General features: G+C 43.4%; 1 protein-coding gene across 1 annotated transcript in view; it reads left to right on the forward strand.

Annotated features, from left to right (window-relative positions):
* Positions 1–21,283, forward strand: part of FYB2 (FYN binding protein 2) — a gene marked incomplete at both ends in the record, with an annotated part of 138,816 nt that overhangs the window by 31,918 nt on the left and 85,615 nt on the right.

Genomic DNA, 21,283 nt, shown 5'->3' on the forward strand with positions numbered 1-21,283 from the left:
TGGCTAGGCAAGGACGGCTCTGGAGTCTTAAAGGAACACTTGTATCTGGGGCATTACTCCATTCCCTTAGTTGTGTTTTGGACAAGGGGAGCCAAGGAGCTTATTGTGCTACTGTGTTTAGAAACGTGTTCTTTTAGTGGGATGGGGGAAATTGTTTTTATTTAGAAAAAGTCTTACTTTACAGCCTAGGCTGGCCTCAACCTTTCAAATGCTTAAATTATAGGCATGTATCACCATGTATCACTCTGTTGGTCAACTTTTGGGACCATCTTCCAGGTTGGTAACTTGCCAGGCTGAACTGATCCTTATGGATTCAGAAAAAAAAAAGGAAAACCATTTACATTCTTCCCTCTCTGGCTGTCCAGGATCCGAACTGCCCATCTCTATTTCTGCTTATCAACCTGATGGAACAAAGACCTGGAGGTCGTTGTCCCTGGGGTTTTTAGGTGAGGAAGCTGAAGGACAGTCCATTACTACTACATGGTACGGTACCATCAGTGAGAGCAGGGCTAGGGCCTAGGCTCAGGCTGGGAAATCATAGCTCCTGGGTGCCAGCTCCAAGCCAGGCAGCATGAGCAAGGATTAATTACTCCAGAAGACAGACAGAACGGACAAAAAGTACAAAGGGACATATTTGCTTCCTAGTAACATTTTACAGGACAAGGAAAAACACAGTCTTTCTCTGCTCAGAAAGATGGGGGGAGGAAGAAAATTGGATAGTTTCTCATCCGGAAAGGGTCTGTCTATTGTTTTAAAAAGCCTACCAAATATTCTTTTATATAATAGAGACATTTTGAGCACGTCCTTTGTATGGTCAATTCCTTTTTGGTGTGCATGCATACAGCTAAGAACCAAATAGTCCAAAATCTCTGTGTTAGCCAGGCACACTGGCACGTGTGTGTAATTGCAGCACCAGGAAGGCTGAGGCAGATCAAAAGTTCGAGGCCAGACTAGGCCATGTAGCTGTAGAAAACACATTCATGAAGCTTTGTATACCAGTAAGAAGGAGAAGGAAACAAATGCCAAGGGGTAAATGGCAGCTAATGCAAGGCAGACATTCAGAGCAGACAAGGGTCTAAGGCCGTGAGGCAGCAGAGGACACTACCATTTTAAGGTGCACTGTCAAAGGTCGCTTTAAGGAGGAAACTGAACACACAGAAACTTTAGGTTAGAGAGTGGTTGTGTGGATGCTTTGAGGGAAAGGTTCTGTTGCAAGGACCTAAGCTGCTCTGATGAAAAGCTAACAGCCAAGTGTAAACTAAAGAAGCAGAGGAAGCCAGGGGGTGAATGCTCACATCAGAAAGGGTGCAGAGTCCTCAGAACAAAGCTGGCTTTGCCTAATGATGGTGAGTAGCTACATGGTACCATCTGGCTTTCATTTCCTAAGAATCAGGTGACTATAGTGTGGAAACTGGGTGGCCAGAAGTGTGAGAGCATCAGCTGGCTGCCCTGGTACAGGGAAGGTACGTGGGTCTACAGAGACGTGGCGCAGACCAGGTTTAGCAGGGATGGTGGTTAGAAGAGTCAGATTCTGGGTCTTTGACTTTGGATGATTGGACTAACAATGTTTTGGCTTTATGAGGCTCTCATTTGGTAAAAACTACTTTGAGCTGTGAATTTCCATCTTTTCCTGGATCAGCCATGTGCGATGCTATACAGGTAAATGAATATTCTGTGTTCTCTGTTGCTAAGCAATGAGTTTTAGTAGGTTGGGTGTATCAACTGCATTTTTAGCTTACAATATGGTATTCTCTATTTACCATGGAATTGTTATGCCATTATCCTGTGATAAGTCAAGGTGCATCTGTTTGTTAAGGGTAGAGTCATCATGGTCTACCAACTAGAGCAGGGAGGAAGGGAGGAAGAGGACTGCTGATGACCCAAAGGCATAAAGGCTGAATTTAAGGAAGGATGGAGCCAGCGATCTTTAGAGATGACTTAATGCTGAGCAGGTTAGAAGGAGACCAGGAGTCAGTTTTAGACATGGGATGATTGAAGGACTAATTCTACAGAGGAATACTCAGCTTCTGAGTTCACTGGGGAGGTTGGAGCAGAGAATAATCAGAATAATATCTACATAAAAACAGTGCTGACAATGTGTAGGTGTTTACAACGGTGTTAAAACTGACCTCACATTCTCCAACATTCTCCTCAAGAGGTGAAAGCAGACTCCCTATACTGTATCTGGGCGAAACTGCAGGCTGCCTTGAACATTGCAGGTTGCCACATTTAGCACTGTGGGACATCACAGACCCCCTAAGAAGCATGCTATTCCCAACTTGTTTTGAGAACTGATCTTAAAGCCCCGAGCTAGGTCAGCAGCCTTTGCCCCTGCAGCTCTCAAGCTGAAAATAACCTCATGCACACTCTGACCTAGTTCTGGATGAGCCTAGCTTGCTAGCTTACCTGAGAGGCTACTCTGGGACCCCGAAGGCCACACCAGCACCAGGCAAACCCCACAGACTGGCTTTCATTAACACCCTGTGGAGAGGAAACTCACCCACTGAGCCATGTCAACATTCTCCTCCTTCACAGTTGGGAGATGCAGAAGGTGGGCTTTATGCTCATTTTGGTCCTTCTCCTTTCTGTTGGTTTTGGTTCTGCATTAGTAGGTATAAAAACAACTGAATACCTTTAGTTTTTTCCAATTATTAAAAGAAAAGTTATTTTTATCTAGGCATAGTCGTACACGCCTCTAATCCTAGCCTTTAGAAAGCTGAGGCAGGAGGACTGTAAATTTAAGACCAGCCTGTACTACATAGTGAGATTCTGTCTTAAAAAAAAAAAAAAAAGTTAGGGCTGAACATGCTGCCCCACGACTTTAATCTCAGAACTCTGCAGACCAAGAATGGAGATCTCTGAGCTCAAGGCCAGCCTTTCTACATAGCAGTTCCAGACCATTCAGGGTTACATAGTAAGACCCCAACAACAGCCAAAGTTCTTTCTTATAGATATTGTTTGGAGGACTTCTGTGAGAGTGCGTTTTGAGCTGGCTCAGGTAAAGGGCTTGCTGGGCAGGCATGGGAACCTAAACTCAGCCCGCAGCGCCCTTGTCAAAACGGCAGGCATTGTATACTTACAATTCTCAAACCGGAAAGGTGGAGGCTGGAGGATCCCTGGGCTGGATGGACAGTATTCTGGCAGAATCAGTGAGCTCCAGGTTCAGTGAGGGAGCCCGCCTCAAAAACCAAGATGGTGGCTCCTCAGAGGCCACACCTGAGGCTGACCTCTGTCTCCACACACATATGCAAATATGTACACATACACACAAACATGTGCATATACATGCATCTCTCACACACACACACACACACACACACACACACACACACACACATGCACACACACACACAAACGCACTCCAGAGTGCATGTTGGGGACTTCTTTACAGATCCTTATACTGTAAGGCTGCTAAGTCCTTTTTCAAATGCAGAGTTAAGTGGTATCCCAGCCTGTGCTCTTGGCCAGGTGTGTTTTTACTTCGGTCCAGTCTTGGAAAGAAAGAATCAGAGCATTTTTTAGTTAGAGCTTACCAGTCAAGGTGTCACCAAACGGGGCTTAAATGTTTGATGGATAAGTCTGAACCATATTAAGAACCAAACCACACTGAGTTCACCTCTGCCCATTGGCAGCCAAGTGATTTGAGCAAGTGCTGGAGTTGAGAAATCTCTCAAAGTCCAACCAGTTCAACAGCTCCCGTTTTACAAGGAAATTTGAGTCCTGGGGGCAGAAAAGTGGCAGTGGTTTTGAAACTAACCATCCAGTCTCTGCAGCCTGGATATCCCGCTGTTACTCATGTTGAGTTGGGAGATCTGCTTCTTAGGCCCAGCTGTCGTCATCTCATGGGCCTTGAACAGGCATCTTCCATGGGCCAGGCCCCGCATTAGCATCTGAGAGGGACCTGCCTTACATGATGTCTAGTGTCTCAGCCTTTCAGAAGAATGTTAAAAAAAACAAATGGTAGAAAGCAGGATAATGAAGAATGTCCCAGCCTCAATGACAACAGTGCGGCTGGCACCTAGCCCAGCATGGGGACTCATCTGGGGGGCTGCTGTCTGTGCAGAGTGTCAAAGGACTGGGTAGCAATGTATCATAGGAAGGGGAAATGAAGAGTGGGGGAGGGGTGGAGGGCAGAAGACCAAGGCTCAGAGATACACAATATGATAGGTTGAGTCGGGGGACACTCTTGAAGCTGTTACTGGAGTGGAAATATTTTCTAATATTATAAGTTGCCATAATGTAATACTAAGATTTAGAAAGGACAGGGGTTAAAACGCCCTTGGCAATAACCATGGTTTACTCTGAAAACTGAAGGAGCCACTGGGTTGGAGTAGGGGAGCTTTTATTTTAAAATTCCTGGTTGAGCTGCGTGTCCTGTGGTGGTCCTGAAACTGTGAGCTATTGCCAAGATCACCTTTGGCTAATTTGAATAGAACTGAGGCATGAATGCCTATGAAACACAGCTTAGCAGTGCTTCAAGAGAAGTTCTTGGGTTTCTTACCTAAATAATCTTACGTGTAAGGAAAAAGTCCTAAGGGAGCATCTGTTGTTACATCACAGAGGTGCCAGATGTTTTCTGTCTGCATTTTTTCTCCAGTCACAATGATTCATCCATCTGCAATGATAGACTCTGGTCCATGATTTTTAAGTTTGGCAACTCCATGGATGTGTTATGAGGGAAAAGAAACCACCCAGTAAAACACCAAATAAAAGGCTGGGCAGCTCACGTCTGTCTTGGCTAAAGGCTGCAGGAAGCATCCTCTTGGACTGTTTTGCTTGGGCCTTGCTGGTGAAACAGGAAGTGACCTGCCTCAGTGCCTCATATCCATCCCCCACCCTTATTACTGCTTCAAAGAGAAGAGTCAAATCCCCCTCCTCCACATCATTCACCTACATTTCTCCTGAGAGAAATGCTCCCAGCAGGCAATGTGGGCCACTCGGCTGCTGCATGCCAGCCGCCCTTGATGCCTGTGATGGGCACGGAGCCCATGACTGTGAGCCCAGCAGACAAGGCTGCAGTCTTAGTGCCCACACAGTATCCTCCTACTTCACCCACTGTCCCAGGGCTATCCCTGTTTCAGCCTAGTGTTTCTGTGAGCATCCACAGCCAGAGGCATGACCTCTTGCTGGTGTGACTCAAATCAGACCCTGCTTTGCCAAGAACTGGTCCTCCTCTCCTTGCAAGACCCCAAGCTCTTTGTAGTAGTCGACTATGTGTATCCAAGTGTAGACTATGAGGTCTCATTGACCAAGGCACTGTCTTGTAAGAGACAGGAAAGCTTGCCTCTTAAAGGCACAGCTCCTGAGGCAGCCTGACTGTTTTGTCCCTAGCTCTGACAAATGCCAGTTTCTCCGTTTTGGGTAAGATATTTAATTTCTCAGGGCCTCAGGTGCTCCATTTGTAAAGGAGAGGAAAATAATACCTGCTGCTTGGCATTCCACAGAGGCTTAAATATATTCATTTGAATAAGAAACTTAGACCAGCCCTCTGGCCTCAAAGGGCAGATAATGCTATGTCTGACATAACAGTAACTTACAGGAGGAATACGTGGCAGCTGTGGTTGGATTGTGTCTGTCTTACACCAAAGGCCCTGCCCGAGATGCTTGGAGACCATAGGTGTTATTCGGAGGGTCTTTACAGAATAATCAAGTTGAATTGAGGCCATAAGAGTCAGTTTTAATCCAGCATGAATGATATCCTCAGAAAAGAGGGCTTAAAAAGGGGGTGTGCAGAGGATAGAAAGTGAGGTGGGAACACCCTGTGAACACCAAGACCACCATCAGGCTCCAAGCTGAGTGAAAGACCTACAATCTCCAAGAGGGAACTGACCCTACCTGCATCTTGAACATGAACATTTACCTTCCAGAACCATCAGATAACAAATTTCTCTTGTTTAAGCCACAACTTAGAGGCATTTAATCATGGATGCCCCAGTGAAGGTCTGCAAGAACCCATAGGCACATGTTTACAAGAAAGTTGATGTTAATATTCAAGGAGATTTGGTTTTTTGTTTTGTTTTTGTTTTACTTGGGGTGATGTTTCATTTCACTGTTTGGACCCACTCCAAAACAGCAGCTATGCTTAGCTCTTCAGAAGGGACTTGAAGGGACTGGACAGACACACGGTTGGCATCAAAGTTGGTGTTCCGCCCAGTCAACAAATCCCTGGAAAGGTTTTCAAAGATTAGTTAAACTAGCACTCCATTTGGTAGGACTCACTAAATACAGACATGTTGTATGGACTGTACTTTAGAAATATGGAGCAACTTTGCAACCTGACTATGGGAAGACTTCAAATGTCTCCTTTCTCTCGTAGCTTGACTATTTTACTATTATTTTTCCATTCCACGGATAGGGCAAGATCCTGGTGCAAACTAAAACTGTTTAACTCATTGTGATTCTTCTGTGGTGTTTACATTTAATTTATACACTCTCTCTCTCTCTCTCTTTCTCTCTCTCTCTCTCTCTCACACACACACACACACACACACACACAGAGAGAGAGAGAGAGAGAGAGAGAGAGAGAGAGAGAGAGAGAGAGAGAGACTGTTCCATGCTACAAGAGTGTGGAGGTCAGAGGACAATTAACTAGGAAGAGTTAACTCTCTTCTACAACTAACTAGGAAGAGTTAACTCTCTTCTACAACTAACTAGGAAGAGTTAACTCTCTTCTACGATGTGGATCCTAGGAATCAAAGGCAGGTGATCAAGCTGGACAGAACTTGCCTCTCCCACTAAGCCTTCCTAATCCTGCAGCCTTTTAACACAGTTCCTTGTGTTGTGGTCACCTCCCATTATAAAATTATGTCATTGCTACTTCGTAATCATAATTGCTACTGTTATGACTCATAATGTAAATATCTGAAATGTGACACCGAGGGGTCACGACCCACGGGTTGAGAACCACTGCACAAAGACATCTTGCTGGCCTTCTGGTTGCAATTCTTGTTGTCCCTTTCATCATGATGATAGTGGGTGCTTATGGGACAGAGGACTAAAATGTTAGGTTGGGACCCACTATGCACTTGCTATTTGTCCCCAGACAAGTGGGTTCTCTTCTCTGACTTTAATTTTTCTCACCCGTTTGGGTGTATAGTAACGTCTGTCAATATTGTAAAGATTACATTCTGAACAGTATATTTCAATAAACAGGAAAATTAAGATGTTCTACTTATAGTTGTTGAGATTGTCCAGCTCTCCAGCCGTAGAATTGTAGGAGAACCACCACTTACCAGTGGTACAATCTGTTTCCAAGTCCTGCATGCCCCACCCCCACATCTTTGGTGAAGTAGTCCGTAAAAATAGTCAAAAATCAACCATGGCTGGAGGCAAGAGGGGAGAAAGGAGCTGAGAGGCGAGGGTTGTTTCTAAACTATTTTGAGGACTGGATTTTTATTAATCCAGTATCATTTATAAAGTTTTAAAGGACAAATAGAGGGAGACATGCCAGCTTCAAATGTCCTTTAAAACCAAAGTACCCACAGTTGTGCTCTTTCCTGTTTGGTGGGTGGTTGTTATGGTTCATTATTGTTGTTTTGAGTGATAAGGATTGAACCTAGTACTTTGTGTTTGCTACTCCACCAACCCATTCTGTTTTCTCTTCTCTTCTTTCCTTTTCTTTTCCTTTCTTTTCTCTTTTCAAAGACAGAATCTCATCAATGTTTCATTGCCCAGGCTGGCCTTGAACTTACTCTGTCGTCCTCCTGCCATAGTCTCCCAAGGAGCTGGTCTCATAGGCCTGTGCCACCAGAGTGAGCAATGATGCTGTTCTGAGTGTGTGGACTCCATGAACTGGGACTTTCCTGTCTTGTATGGTATGAGTAAAGAGCATGAGGCTGGTAGTCTCAGGACTTTTCCAATTTGATGTCTTCCTTTCATGCCTGGATACATGACAGTGAATTACTTGATGCTTTCCCCTCTGTGGCCTTTGGCTTCATTGCTTGTGAGAGAGGAGTTGAACGTGGAGAGCAGACAGCTAAGAGCATGTAGCAGCGGAACTGTCTGTAACATCTGAGTGATGTTGGGGGCTGCTGAAGAGTCTGGTACATGAGATATAGCACTGACCTAAAGACTTTAAATAAGAAGTATTCTCCCATGCAGCTGATGTGGTGTCACAGAGATTTTCACACCATCACCTTTGGTTCATACAAAGAATTATTTAGATTACCTTCAGGCTATGTGTATAAGTTACATATGATATATACATAAATCTCATATTTAGATTTAATATTATAATACATATATAGAAGATTCCAAACTTAAAAAGAAGTATAAGATCCAATGCACTACTGGGCCTACACATTTTGAATAAAGGATATTTATGTCTTCTGCCTTTGATCTTCAGGTCATAGACCAAGAACCCCAAGGTCTGGGGCTCTGCCCCTCATAAACTGATTACCCCAGTAGACGTGTGTTCTGTATTCTTGATTCTCCTCGCCACTCACCACAATTCCGTGCTTAGTGACTATTTTAATGAGTAATGTCCTGGGAAGGATGGAAGACATTTATAGAGCACCGTCTGGTCCTTTCGGACACGATTTAATTCAAACTTCACCAACCCTACAAGAAAGACTCTGTCTCCATTTTGCAGACAAGAAAATGGTTCACTGGGTTGCTTGGTTTGGTTCAAAGTCTCATGGACAAAGATCCAGGGAGCCAACCTTTGAACCATGGGCCCTACTTAAAGTCTGGATGCTCGGCAGACTAGGTCACCACTTTTTGAGTTTATTATCTGGAAAAGCACAGCGACATTAGCTTATGTACTGCAGTTTTAATTTTCCATTTGGAGTAGAATCTGATGTTTACTATGATGCTTGGACTTAGTCATGGGCTAAACTGAATCTAGAATCAACCTACTGGGCATGCCTGTGAGTGTTGCTTTAAATGTGAATTTCCTTCTATCAGTTTTGTTCCTCTAGAGAACACCAATTAGCACATTTACCAAGAAATTAAATAGCCATCACTGTCAGCTTCTCCACGAGCCAGAAATTCTTCCATGCAGTCAGGTGTACAGTTTCTGAGTGTCAATCATTAGTCACAGAGGAAATAGAGACTCTGACCTGTCCATCCTTTCAGAGAGAAGTTTCTGGAAAATCCTAGGACCAAACCTGTCTCTTTAAGGTTCCCATATCTGTCTGGATAGGCATACTCAATCAAAGACATGTGTGGCCTGTAAATCTTTAATATGTTCTAAATGTCCAGGTATCACTACTCCTAACTTTTAATAAAAAAAGAAAGGCTCTGAGGATTAAGAGACATCTTGAGGCATGGAACTTCAACTTGAAGTTCTGGGGACCTCACTTATGCTCCCAGCCTACACTGTAGCATCTCTAGGTAGCACTGGGTCTTTTTCACCCCATTGTGGCAGCAGGGAATGGCAGTCAGTAGGGTTCCTTCTTATGCACCCTGTTCTTTATCACATTTCTTAGTTATGATAGAACATGGGATTTCATGGTCAATGTCCCCAGTGGTGACTCTTGAAGTTAAATATTCTCTCCTAAACAGGATCTGATGAAACTATATCAACTGGGAAGATGGGAATCAGCTGGGAAGAGTGTGGGAGAATCATACACCACCAGGTAGTGATGAACATCTACATCCATTCATGGTCCAAGGACTTAGCTGGAACGTGCTCAGACAGCTATGGCTATACATTCAGTTCAACTCTTTTAGGTAGAAACTGTTAATGGGCCAATATTCTGTGAGATCTATTGTTGTCCTGTTACTGTGAAGACACATCTTTTCTGAAAGAAATTTGAGAAACAGTGGGACTTTCTTGGCCATTTCCCTGCTTGTGTGTAGTCAACACTGCTTTTATTTTTCCGTAGAGACTCACAGGCAAGTTGTGCCCTTGTATTTATATGTTAGTGTGTTGAGATGTTTCTCCTTCAGATATGACTGTCCTTTCTGCATTGTTGCAGGGACTATGGAAAAAAGGAACCTTTGTAGGATGCCTCCAAGTGTCTTCTCTTCGGGATGGGCTGTAACTCAGTGGTAGATAGAGCATTTGTCAAGCATTGTTTTTAAAGATTTATTTATTTATTACATATGAGTACACTGTAGCTATCTTCAGACACACCAGAAGAGAGCATCAGATCCCATTACAGATGGTTGTGAGCCACCATGTGGTTGCTGGGACTTGAACTCAGGACCTCTGGAAGAGCAGTCGGTGCTCTAAACCACCAAGCCATCTCTCTAGCACTTGTCAAGCATTTTTGAGGCCCCGTTTTTCATCCCCAGCTCCACAAAAGTGAACACCCCTCAGTCCCTGTGTCTGATCGCCAGTTCAATATCCCACTGGCTGTGCGGTCTTCAGCCTACTATTCAACTTCTCTGAGCTTCTCTACCCAGTTCTTGACACTGCCCCGACTCTCCTGAGCTCATAGGTTTCTATAGAACACTTAAAATGGTACCTGATGCCATGAACGGGATGGTGGCATTAGCTGATTATGACTGCACACTGTGAAGGAAGGCGCTCACAGATTACAGGAAAGCAGCCGTGGTGAATAAAGGGATAAACACACATGATATTGAAGACCTTGTAGGATCAAACAGGGTCAAGAGACGGAGAGAATAGAAGAAGACTTTAAGTGGAAACCTAAAAGAGCAAATGAATGAGACAGCCAGAGACCTGTATGATGTCCTAGTTGTGGTAGACGGGTCACTGGGCATAGTTAAAAATGGGATAGGGAGTTCCTTAGAGGCTAAACAGTTGCTTAACATATACAGGACCATGAGTTGGGATGGGAGAAGGGAAGAGATGGGAATCGTTCTCTTTTTTTAATGCAGACTGTGAGCTGGATCCACTGGATACAAATCTTCCCCTGGCTGCTTGCCCTTGGAGGCCCCATCCATTGCTTTATGCTTTACTTGCTTTATCTATATATATTACAAAATCTACGTCATAATAATGGAGCTCACTGTATAGATATTTTTTAAAAAGAAAACTGATCTTTAGATAGAAAGATCTTAGCATATTATCTAACACCTGTTATTGCTTTGATGCTGGCTGTTAGTAATAAAGTGCATGTGACCCCTACATTTTCTGGAGTAGGGTGTGGTAGAACTTGTTGGCTTGAAGCATCACAGAAGAAGGCACAACAATGGTGTTCTTGACTGTGATTGACTATGGGAGGGATCCAAAGGAACTATATTACAGAAAGAGCATAAACTACAGCCACAGAGCAGAGCCACATGGCCAAGCTGCTTGAGGCTTTTCAGGTTAAGCTTCTCTTCTGTTGAATGAAATTGATAACATGTCACATGCCTTCTTTTAGATGGAGATCAAATAACATCAGTGAGGAAAGGGTTTTATGAATTATGACACAAGATATAAACAGAAGGAAATTATGGCAAGACATGATGTGTAGACTAGATAAATACCTGGGGTAGGTTGAAGGCAAGACCTATCTCCAGCTCTCTCCTACTCCATTACATCTTAGAATATTAGTTATTTATCTCGTTGCCTTGACAAGTACCTGACAAAAGTAACTAAAAAGAAAGCTGTCTTTTGTCTTTGGGCTTACACTTCCAGAGAACAGAATACAGTCTAAGATGAAGGTGTGATAGGAACTGGGAAGGGACAAGAGGCTGCTAGACACATTGTGTTCAAACAGCATTAAACATAGTAACCAATACTTGTATTCTGCTTTCTTTCCTCCTTTGTTTTGGCCCAGGACCACAGTGCATGTAATGGTACCTCTCACATCTAATATATATCCTGCCTAGCTTCTGTCAACAAGACATGGTCTAGTCATCTGAGAAGGAAGTCCATTGAGGAACTGCCTAGATTCTTCAGTGAATTGGAGAAAAGAGGATTGGACTATGGACATGTCTATAAGGAGTTGTCTGGATTTTTGATTGATGTAGAATGGCCCAGCCCAATGTGCATAACACTGTGCATGGTCAGAACAGGCAGCCTTGGGCTATGTAAAGAAGTGAATTAATCATGGACTTGCTAGTGTGCCAGAAAAGTGTTCCTCCATGTTTCCTACTTCAAATTCCTGTTGCATTCCTTCCCAGAAGTCCTTCGATGACCTGTAACCTGTAAACTGAAGGAAACCATTGCTTCCCCTACATAGCTTTTGGTCAGAGTACTTTATCAAAGCAACAGAGATAAAGTAGCCAAGGGTGTATCTTCCTACCTCAGTTAACTTAATCTAGATAATCCCCCAGAGACCTGCCTGGAGATATGTTCCTCAGGTGACTCTGCATTCTATCAAGGTGATAATCTTAGCCCTCACTCTCGGTACTGAATCTGGCTGGGCTCATAAAGGCCTGTTTTCAAGTTAGTGAGCCCAAGTATAAGTTAAGTAGGGACATTTAAGGGTCAATGTGAAACGTCTATAGAGGAAATTTTATCATATAACCTAGCCTCCAACTAGGAAGATTTTTGAAAGGAAGAAGACAACTATCCCTAATTAATCTCAGGACCCTGTAGGAATCCTTTTGGAAAGAAATGGGGAAAGATAGCAACAGCCTTTCCATCAAGCAACTAGAGATTTTATGAAAAGTTGCAAAAGTAGTTTTGAGTGCCTCTGTGGCTTGTGGAGTTTGAGCAAGCACACGTTAAATTCCGTGTGACTGTCTGACCTTAGAGTGATTAAACAGGTTTTCCTCTTTCCTCCTTCATTTTTTCCCTTCTCGCCACAAGTTTGTCCAAAGTTGCCCTGTGTTCATCTCTTTAGCACACCTCTCATGATCTCTAGTTGCCATTTTAACAGCCCCTGTCCTGGGAAAGTCTTGTTACTCTGTCAATTTTTTAGTGCTATGGCCAGTGATGCTCAGTACCGGATGTCCCTTTGGTCTCTCAGCAACACCCATCTTCTCTTCAAATTCTATCGGAGTCATGTGACAAGTGCTGCCAATGGGATGTGAGTGGCAGTGACATTCTGGACACCAGCAGGTGGCTATGAGTCTCTTTGCCCTTCTGAACCTGCCCTAGGTGCTGAGATGTAACCTACTGAGTGGCAGATCCCTGAGTGAGTGTAAAGATACGTTGGGCATGTAAAGAATAGTTCTTCTACATATGTTGGGCATGTAAATAATAGTCCTTTAACATATGTTGGGCATGTAGAAGAGAGAGGGCTGGAGTGGAGGAACCTTGGGTTAATCCAGTGAGATCTGGAATCTGCTTGATTATAACAAACCTATCCTAACCACTGACCACCACGTTTTCAAAAACGCAAGAGGATTTGTTTCCTATTGATGGTGTGACAAGTGGGGTCACAGGGCTACACACCTGCTGTCGATAGAGACAAATCTGTTCCCCTGCCTTTTTCATCTTAGAAACCACTTGCTGTCATTGTTTGGTGGCTCCTTCATCGTCACCGGCAGCAGGGTGGACTCTTTTTTTCTCTCTGATCTCGGCTTTCAGTCTTAATATCTTTTAAAACAATGAATTTCTTACCTCTGTTCTTCAAGGGACCTAAGAATATGTTGAGGCCACCTGGGTGAGCCAAGACCTCATTTCCAAACTTCCGTTGGCCATGTAAAACACCATACTAAAGCATTCACAGGTGCTCAGAGTTAGCACATGGGCATCTTCAGGTATTGTAGTCTACTTCTTTCCTACCCTATCCTGACCAGTTGTTTTTGGAGTACTCATCCAGTTGTTTTTTGTTAGTTAGTTTTGTTTTTGTTTGTGCTTTTATGGGCAAATAGCTATTCATTTTCTACATAAGTTATTTCCCATATTGTGAGTTTCATTCTGAAAAAAAAAAAAATCAGAGGTTATTTCTTCTTGTTATCTTGTCCACTAATTTATTTGACCAATAAGAATGACAACTACAATAACAAGCATATCTGGAGGCATCAGCACTGTCTCCCTTTGGTGAAGAATGTAACTATGTCACCTGGCATCCTAATAAGGATCACTGTACCCATCTCAAGTAGAAGGGCTGAACACCCGTGAGTTTAAATCATTAGATTCTGAGACCACAAAGTAACTAGTCATGAGTCCAGGGCTTGGAACACTCTCTGTGATCCCAGAGATCTCTCATGTAATAAGCAGGGTGCCAAGAGCCCAGAAAATGAAACAATTTAGGCCTTTTTCAAATGGTTTGGAGCTTAATAAGGAAGACATACAACAGCAATTGCAGTGGGGACAATAACACAACATCATTGCAGTGGGGACAATAACACCACACTCAAGTGACAGGACTCACTTGGTGACTCAAAGAAGGAGAGACTATCTGTGACTCAGGTTTTAAGGGATGACAAGCTATTGCAGGAAGGCTTTCTCTAGCCAGGAGTAAACACACGTCTGCCTGTACTCACCTTCTGCAACACTAATAAAGTATAATTCTACCAAAGTCTAACTTGGGGAGCCAGTGCCTTGATTGGGCTCACGAAGGTAAGAGGCTCTCAGCTGTGCAGGTGATCCAAAGAAGCCACACTGTCAGAGTCTGACCCAGCATGAATAATGATGTCCCCACAGCGGCATTGATGGAGTCAACCTTCTACACACTGTATAGTCTAGCACCTCCTGAGATCACAAGACCTTATGGAATTAAGGCAGAATTACATATGATAGGTAGGAGAGTGTGGGAGGAAGAAACTGAATCTTAAGTGAGAATCCACTTTCTCCCTTCCCCACCCCCTTCTTCTGTGAAAGAACATCAACATCCTACAGGCTAGATCTTGAGGACTCTTGGGAGTAGCCATAGCTAATCTGATAAAAGTAGTGGCCATTATGCTAGATGGACAGCATGCCATAGTTCAAGCAGTGGAGGAAGACCGGTGTGGAAAATACATTGTAGCCACAGAGGACAGTGTCCTCATGGACCTGTATCAGAAAAGAGTGTGCCTTGAGGGGCACTGTGTGCATAGCAGGGTGAGGGACTATACGTAGTAGAACCATGGGGACTTGTGCACCTCTGTTGAGGGCTGAGTAGGCTCTTGGGTGAAGAGTACCAGGGGCAGATGATGATCATAGCAGATCCTTAGGCACTTTGTTCTTCTCTGGGCTGTTCGCGAGCCTGTAATTACATGGTTAGAAACTGGTCTTGAGATTTGAAACAGTTTTGCAGAATCATTATGGGCCCTGCGTTCATCTGTCTCTTGTTCTCCAGACTTCAGTGGGTGTTTAGTCATCTTCTCATCAGGCCACAGTTATTTTTGAGCTTCCACAGGTAGAGTGCTGCTCTGGACACCAGTGTCCTCAGCTAGCTGTACCTGTCTCTGCTACCCCAGGTATAGGAACTCATCTCTTTCTACCCAGACCACCCTCTCATGCATTGCACACATTTAAAAAGAATGCCTTTAACCTGGGTTGCATTTTATACTATTCAAAACATCTTTGTACTTCATTTGACTTGATATTTATAAGAACCTTAGTTATGGGAAAGAATAGACACAATTATTTCCATTTTAGATGTGACTGAAATAAAGAGATATATATCTTTAATTAGACAACAAATATTTTAGCTAACCTCCTCAAGCTGTGACATATTTGATGAGAACTAATTAACACGGACCTATTAACTTTTACTTCAGTGACATGGTAGACCCTGGGTCTCTGATCGCTACCACAAACTTCCAAAACCAGAAGAGAGCTCCTGTTATAGACCAGCAGCTCTCAGCCTGGGGGTTGAACAACCTTTTCACAGGGCTCACCTAAGACCATGGGGAAACATAGGTATTTACATTATGATTCATAACAGTAGCAAAATTACAGTTATGAAGTATAAACGAAAACCAACTTTATCTTTTGGGATCACTACAATATGAGAAGCTGAATTAATGGGTCTAGAAAAAGGGTTGAGAACCCCTGCTTTAGATGAACAGACTGAGACTCTGAGATATGACTACCCTAGTGTCATTTCCCTCCTTTCAGTCTGGCCTCCAGGGAGTCAGATCCTCTTGAGGAACCAAAGCTTACACAGGATCAGAAAGTCAACACAGCAGGCCTTCTATTCTCTCAAAGCTAAATGATTGCCTGTGATTTTTATTTGTGGAATATCTTGAGACTTTAAATGTCTTAATTCATTCATCTTGTCTATTAACACACAGACATTCCAGCCATCACTCTTAAAACCATGCACACTACATAGATTGCCTGTGTCACCCCACCCTCACCATATTCTCATGGTTAACTTCCATCTGGTTTCTGAGCCATGTCCCAGATATAACCAGCACCCATGAGAAAATTCAAGGCCAGCTCAAGCTGGTGGCTTCACCATATTCTTTACTCATCAGGGCTCCCTTTGCTAGTCCCCACTTTTCCCTGTCTACACTTGAAGAGAGACCCACAGGATTGCATAGTAATAGGTAGAATAAAGGTTTGGAATGGGGGTGTGGTGCCATTGTTCTGAGTGAACAGCATTGGCAGAGCCGGGTATAAGTTGGAAGTAGAAAGGAAGAGAAGAGAGTGAAGTCATAGGGTTTGTTAAGTTATGTGGATCAGCAACACGAGTGCCTAAGCATGAGATGAGAAAGATAACAATAGATGTGCTTAACATGGACTGGGTCATAGGAGCCCATGAGATCTCAACCCTAAATAAAGAACTATACACCACCAATGAATGCCCCAAACAGAGAACTAGTCCTCCTCAGGGAAGGGTTCTTAGAATCTATTTTGCTTCTCTAAATAGGTTCTCAAGAACCACATTACCCAGTACCAAATGGTCAGCCCTGAGAACATACAGACAAATAACATTATGTGGACTGAACAGGTTGTATTTATTTGTCTAGGAATATATATGTGTGCATATATGTATATGTATAACGAGTAATGAAAAAGAGGCCATGACTTTAAAAGAGAACAAGGAAGGATATGTGGGAGGTTTGGGACAGGGGAACAAAACAGGGTAAATGATATAGTCTCAAAACTTAGAAGAAATAATAAAAGAATTCTGACCTAGAATATAAGTCAGATGGCCTGGAGACATGGTTCAACAGCTAAGACCACATGTTGCTCTTGTAGAGACTAGAGTTTAGTTCCCAACACTGACATGGTAGCTCACAACCATCTATAACTCTATCCCCAAGAGATCTGAAACCCTCCTCGGGTCTCCATGGACATCTTTAGGCAGACACGTATGTATATACATCTGCACACACACACACATAAAATAAAATAATCATTTTTATAAAATAAGTCTTTAAGAAATTATACTTTGAAAACTCTTACAACATAATTGCTGCATATTTCCAGTGAATCATCAATAAACACTAGTCTTCTTTTTTCCTGTGGATCATAATTCATTTTTAATTATGAATATATTTTAAACACATCACACAATAGGCTAAGTGTCATTACTTTTTGAATCTAGGTTGTGTATATTATTGCATTGCTTTTGAAATTTGTTATATTGGAATTTGATTTCAAAATAGATTTTTTATTCCTATATCATGGCACATCAATTAATTAGCAAAGTATTAGGAATCCAGAAGAACATGAGTGCCTCGGGCTAGGAAACTAAAAGGAAACACTTTGGGATTTTATGTTTTGTTCTGTGATGAACGTTGTATCTTAACAAGTTGCCTTTGTTTTCCATTTTGTTACCCCCATGGCCATGTGAGCTCTAACTCCTAGTCTAACCATTGTTTTAGTGATAAAATAGAGTTTACTTTATATTGTTCAATGCTAATAAAAGAAGTAAAAGTATATTTCTACTAGAACATTAAAATTGAAGAGGAGGAGGAGGGTTGGGGATGATGAGTGCAGAAAAAAGAGGGGCCAAGACGGAATCGTCTCTGTTACTGGAAAGTAAAAATGCCACCTATCAAAACTGATAAATGATCTTTCCACATGAAAACACCAGGCTGGTTAACTTCGGCACGCGTTTTTTTGCCACAAAATGATCACCCTGCCAGCATTCCCATGATAATCACATGTGGATCAGCATTACCCCCACTATTAACACTCTCAGTGCAACTGTCTATTCCAACACCATTGCTGAAGGGCCTCCTTTGTGCCAGGTACCAGGCCAACATTATTGCCCATGATAGCAGTGCTTGGTGCCCCATCTCATGTGTCAGAAGACAGAAAACAGAACAGAAACAGCTTTGTTAAGGTAAACACATCAGGATGCCAACCTAAGGCATCCCTAAGACCCATGCTCTTAGCCCTGCTCCTATTATTGAAAGTAAGTTTCACCTGGGAAGAGAGAAGAAAACTGGACCACAGTAACAGCATAGTAAGAACGTGGCCGAGGGAGGCATGGGGCTCCCATGAGCACAGGGAATTCACCACCTCTCACTTAGGGAGGCTTACCAGATAAGCAAGAAGTATAGTAACCATTGAAGCTTGCACATTGAGTGGGGCAAAGGCCATCTTGGAGTGTTCTGGCATGGCATAGGGTGTCTTTTGAAAGCCATCAGCAAGTGTCCTCCAAAAGGCCAAGGATGCATCTTTCCTGGGAAACAGCTGAATGGAAGGTGGAATTGATCCCACATAGTTGGCCACCTCTAAAGGTGAAGGACCTTGTGAGCTGGTGCTAGGAGTGTTCATTAGGGGCTGATGTGTGACTGATGTCTTAGTTAGGGCTTCTATTGCTGTAAAGAGACATCATGAGCACAGCCACTCTTACGAAGAAAAGCATTTAACTGGAGATGGCTTAAAGGCCCAGAGGTTTACTCTTTTATTATCACGGTGGGAAGTATGATGGTACCCGGAAGACATGGTACTGGAAAGGAACAGACACTTCTGCATCTGCATCAACAGGCAGCAGAGAGAGAGTGTGACAGTGGGCCTCAAAGCCCACTCCCAGTCACACACTTCCTCCAACATGCCCATACTTCCCAATAGCACCATTCCCTCATTCAGATCTAGGGGCCATTATTATACAAATACTGCTGTTACGGTTCGCTTCTCTTATGGGACCCTTAGGACTTGGATGCTCCTTCAAGTGAAGATGACGAGGTGGCTTGACTAGGTGATGTAACAGGGTGCACGTGAACACAGCACAAACTGTTGAGCACTAGTTCTCATTGGCTGATCTTCTTCAGGATGAAGGACTTTCAAAGACCCATCATTTTTCATTTGTGCTCCTTATCTGTTCAAAGCCAAACCCAAGGCTGTGTTAGTGAGTAGCAAAAAACCTAGGAGATGATGTTCAGGAGGTCTGCCACATATTAGCTCTTCCATCTTAAGCCAGGACCATGACCCCTCCAGCTATAGTCTCCTCTCTTGTAAAATGGGATTAATTACTTCTCCATGACACCCTGGAGTCAGAGTAAAAGAAATAATTTTGAAAAAGTGATAGTGAATATCATTTATCTCACTAGTGATACTGGGATAGTGAAAACATCTGGAATTTGGAACCCAGACCTTGTGTTGATTGCTGTGGTGTGACTGTAATAAATGGCATAAAGCTGAGTACATTTCTAAGAAGAGAATGTCAAGTCTTAAGTTCTAGAAGCATGGAGTATGAGATCATGGCACTGGTCTCATCTCGGTGCTGGCGAAGGCCATTTTAGTGCATATAATATAGCAAGTAAGAGCATGTGTGCTTGGGTCTCCTGTCCTCATTTTACAAACTCCAGGAGACCACACCCTCATGACTTCATCCAATCCAGTCTAATCCAAGGGCTTTCTCAAACCCTACCCTTAAATCCCATTAATATATACATTCTGTAATTAAGTTTCAGATACACGAAGTTTGGGAGCACACATTCAAACTCTAGAAGAGTTTCTCGTTAAATCAAAACTGCCTTTTAGTAACAGTACAAACTGAGAAACCCAGTGAGGATCAGCTAGTCTTCCCAGGCATAGTTAGTACTGGATAATGTAATAAACACCACGGATTGTCCTAGTTATTGGCTATTGAATACTATTATCGACCCCACTTTATTGATGGGAACAGGGGTGACAAAGATTCAACTGAAGGTCACCCAAACACGGTCCCTCTACTTCCCACAGCATGGAGTTTTAACCCTTGACTACATTGTTCTCTTTCTAAGCCATATCCTAGCACTGTAAGATGACAGAAATGACACATACCATGCCATATTGCTCACGGGTTCAAAGGTTGTGTCTATAGGCAGCTATACACACCAATGTCAGCAGTTTTGTAGTGGGGTAGAGGAGGAGGGGGAGGAGGTGGGGAGCAGGAAAGGAAGGAGATAACGGAGGAGATATGTTCAAGGCCCTTCATATCTTAAAAGCAAGTTTTCTGAGATTATTGCAGGAGTGTGGAGCAGACAGAAAACCTGGGGGAGCTTTATTTGTTCCTTCTTTAAAATGCACTAACACCCCTAAGCTAGAATGGGGTCCAATTTCTCTCAAGCTTTCTTCATTTGGCTGGGCTTTCAGTAAACATAACAATCTAAGAAATTTAAATGGCCCCATTGGCTGAGGCATTTACGTTGTACAGTGGAGGGCAAAGCCATAAAGTGACTCAAAAGCTATTTAGCCCTTCCCCTTTAGGTGTTGGCACTTTATGTAAAACTGCCTGTCATAACCCTGGTGGAGAGTGACTGGCCCTCCTGTCTGGAGAGGACATCCGAGATGCAGAGAGCCCTGCCAAATAAACAGCCTGTGTGGCCTGCCTCCCTGCCTCCCTGCCTCCCTGCCTCCCTGCCTCTATGCCTCTTTACCTCTGCCTTCCTGCCTCCCTGCCTCCCCTGCTTCCCAGTTTTCCAGTAGGCAGCTTCTGCTGAAGCCTCCTTTCCCCTCCTTTCTCTCCTCCTCCTCTTTCTCCTTCCCCTTCTTCTTCCGCTCCTCTCCCTCCTTCTTCCCCTCATTTGCCTCCTCTCCTCCCTCCTCCCCTTCCTCCTCCTCCTCCTGAATTGTATATCTGTGTATAGAGATATACATGTTGAAAGGCAACTCTCAGGAGGGATTCAGTTGTTTCCTTCCACTGTGAATTCTGAGGCTCTAGCAAAGGGTTTTCCCCAAAGCATCCTGTTGGCCCAGAAACTCCATTCTTGCCCCTAAACCCCCATACCAGATAATGAAGAACAGCTAGTAGTTGGGCAGTGGGCAGGTTGTGGCACATTTGCCCAGATCATAAATTCTGATGTAAGGCCCCATCTCCTGTCTGCAGATGTAATTAAAACCTAGGCTGCTTTGCTGGAATCTTCAGTTTGAAACTGGCCTCAGAAGCATGTGGTCCAAATTCCCTCAGAGACCCTCAACACCAACACAGAGCCACTGCTTAGCAACATTTTCATGTCTGGAAACAATGCTGTTTCGACTGTTACCACTGCTCAGCTGACTTCCTGAGGCACTGTAAATCCTGTGTCTGCAAGCTGGGGTTTGCTTGGCAGGCTGATCATACTTGGTCAATCTACAGAGCTGTGCCTTAAGGAGGGGCTCTGGTGACTCTGGATAAAATGC

The sequence above is a fragment of the Micromys minutus genome, assembly GCF_963924665.1.
Source record: "Micromys minutus genome assembly, chromosome: 9".
NCBI classification, from domain to species: Eukaryota; Metazoa; Chordata; class Mammalia; order Rodentia; family Muridae; genus Micromys; species Micromys minutus.